Raw genomic sequence first — 2500 nt, forward strand, 5'->3', positions numbered from 1 at the left:
ACCAATAGCGGCTCCATGCAGGCTTACGCCAAACACTTCTAAGCACACTATTGTACCCTCCTACTCACTAAAGTTTCAAAATTTATAAATCAATCGAAATTGTTTTATAAATCATCTACTTTAGCGGTAATGTATAGGTATACAACTTAAGCGCCATCCATTTTAAGGGCTAGTTGCTTCGGCAGGTGAGTTGTTACACACTCCTTAGCGGATTACGACTTCCATGTCCACCGTCCTGCTGTTTTAAGCAACCAACGCCTTTCATGGTATCTGCATGAGTTGTTAATTTAGGCACCGTAACATTACGTTTGGTTCATCCCACAGCGCCAGTTCTGCTTACCAAAAGTGGCCCACTGGGCACATTATATCATAACCTCAACCTTCATATCAAGAAAGGTGAGGTTCTTACCCATTTAAAGTTTGAGAATAGGTTAAAATCGTTTCGACCCTAAGGCCTCTAATCATTCGCTTTACCAGATAAGATTATTTTATATAATTTTTAAATGCACCAGCTATCCTGAGGGAAACTTCGGAGGGAACCAGCTACTAGATGGTTCGATTGGTCTTTCGCCCCTATACTCAATTCTGACAATCGATTTGCACGTCAGAACTGTTTCGGTCTTCCATCAGGGTTTCCCCTGACTTCAACCTGATCAAGTATAGTTCACCATCTTTCGGGTCACAGCATATATGCTCAAGGTACGCTCCAGTTAGAGGTATAAATAATAATAAATTATCATTATACATAACTATATGGAACGCCCCGGGATTGAATTAATTGACTATTTATTAAAAAATAGACTAAAAATTAATCCCATTATATTTAAGTTAAGTTAATTATGCCATTAAGTTTAATATAACTCAATGACTTGCACATATGTTAGACTCCTTGGTCCGTGTTTCAAGACGGGTCCCGAAGGTATCCTGAATCTTTCGCATTGTTAATCATATAAATGCATACAAATAAATATTAATATCATAGATATTAAATTTTTTGTAAAATTCAAAAAATGAATTTTAGCATTATATATAATAAAATCTATCAACACTTTATCAAATCATTAGTATTTATTTTATGTTAATATGCTTAAAAAGCAAATTAATTTAAATAAACTTAATATCACCAATGATCTTTTGATAAATACTTTATTATGTTAATAGATTACAATGTCCTTATATGAAAAAAATGCACATTATTTTTTTAATTATTTAATGATGAATTTTTCATAATGGATATTCAGGTTCATCGGGCTTAACCTCTAAGCAGTTTCACGTACTATTTAACTCTCTATTCAGAGTTCTTTTCAACTTTCCCTCACGGTACTTGTTTACTATCGGTCTCATGGTTATATTTAGTTTTAGATGGAGTTTACCACCCACTTAGTGCTGCACTATCAAGCAACACGACTCTTTGGAAATATCTTTCTAGTAATCATTAACGTTATACGGGCCTGGCACCCTCTATGGGTAAATGGCCTCATTTAAGAAGGACTTAAATCGTTAATTTCTCATACTAGATATTAAGATATTCCATACACTGCATCTCACATTTGACATATAGACAAAGTGACTTAGTGCTGAACTATTTTCTTTTCGCTCGCCGCTACTAAGAAAATCCTTGTTAGTTTCTTTTCCTCCCCTCATTAATATGCTTAAATTCAGGGGGTAATCCCATATGAGTTGAGGTTGTTTTAATATTCTTTTTTTATCTTCTCACAATTTAATAAAAAAATTATATCATCTTTTCATCTCTATTTTTCTTTTCTCCTTTTATATATTGTAAATATATAAAAATAATAATAATGTAAAATGAGGCAATCCTAGAATAAAAAATTTAATTTTTATGCTAGACATTCCTCCTTTTAATTACATATATAAATTATTATTTTATATATATATATAAATAATATGAAATTTTTTTGTAAAGAATACTTAGATTCAATATTTTCATCATTTCATTTTATTTGAGAGGATTTTTTTTTTTAAAGAATATATAATAAATAAAATTCATTATATATCTTTATTTTTTTTGCTATTAATATTATGAATTATTTAAAATCCAATAATATACACATTTGCTTAAATTCAATTATTTTTATAAAAGAATAAGCAACTTATTTAGCATAGTCTTACAACCCTCAACCATATGTAGTCCAAGCAGTACTTTAAAATTGAATTTAATGTACATAACAGCATGGACTGCGATATGCGTTCAAAATGTCGATGTTCATGTGTCCTGCAGTTCACACGATGACGCACAGTTTGCTGCGTTCTTCATCGACCCATGAGCCAAGTGATCCACCGCTTAGAGTATTTTTTTATTTATTTTTATTTATAACAAATGTCAATTTTTTTTTTGCATATATTAATTGAAAGAGTAAAATTAAATAATATTAATAATATATAAATTGATTTTCTTTCAATAATATATATCAAATATATTTAACTCTAAACATTTTTATTAAGTTGCGAATGTCTTAGTTCAACAATAATACAGTGG

At 30.3% G+C, this 2500-nt stretch overlaps 1 non-coding gene and 1 pseudogene across 1 annotated transcript in view; both read right to left on the minus strand.

Moving 5' to 3' along the window:
• Positions 1–1689, minus strand: part of LOC129251726 (large subunit ribosomal RNA) — a 3986-nt gene extending 2297 nt beyond the window's left edge. Inside the window, exon 1 of the ribosomal RNA XR_008583084.1 lies at positions 1–1689. This exon is cut by the window's left edge and continues 2297 nt beyond it. This is a non-coding gene — a ribosomal RNA (large subunit ribosomal RNA).
• A 443-nt stretch (positions 1690–2132) lies between these two features.
• Positions 2133–2313, minus strand: LOC129251689 (5.8S ribosomal RNA; annotated as a pseudogene).
• Between the last annotated feature and the right edge of the window lie 187 nt (positions 2314–2500).

Source organism: Anastrepha obliqua, unplaced genomic scaffold (assembly GCF_027943255.1).
Source record: "Anastrepha obliqua isolate idAnaObli1 unplaced genomic scaffold, idAnaObli1_1.0 ptg000063l, whole genome shotgun sequence".
NCBI lineage: Eukaryota > Metazoa > Arthropoda > Insecta > Diptera > Tephritidae > Anastrepha > Anastrepha obliqua.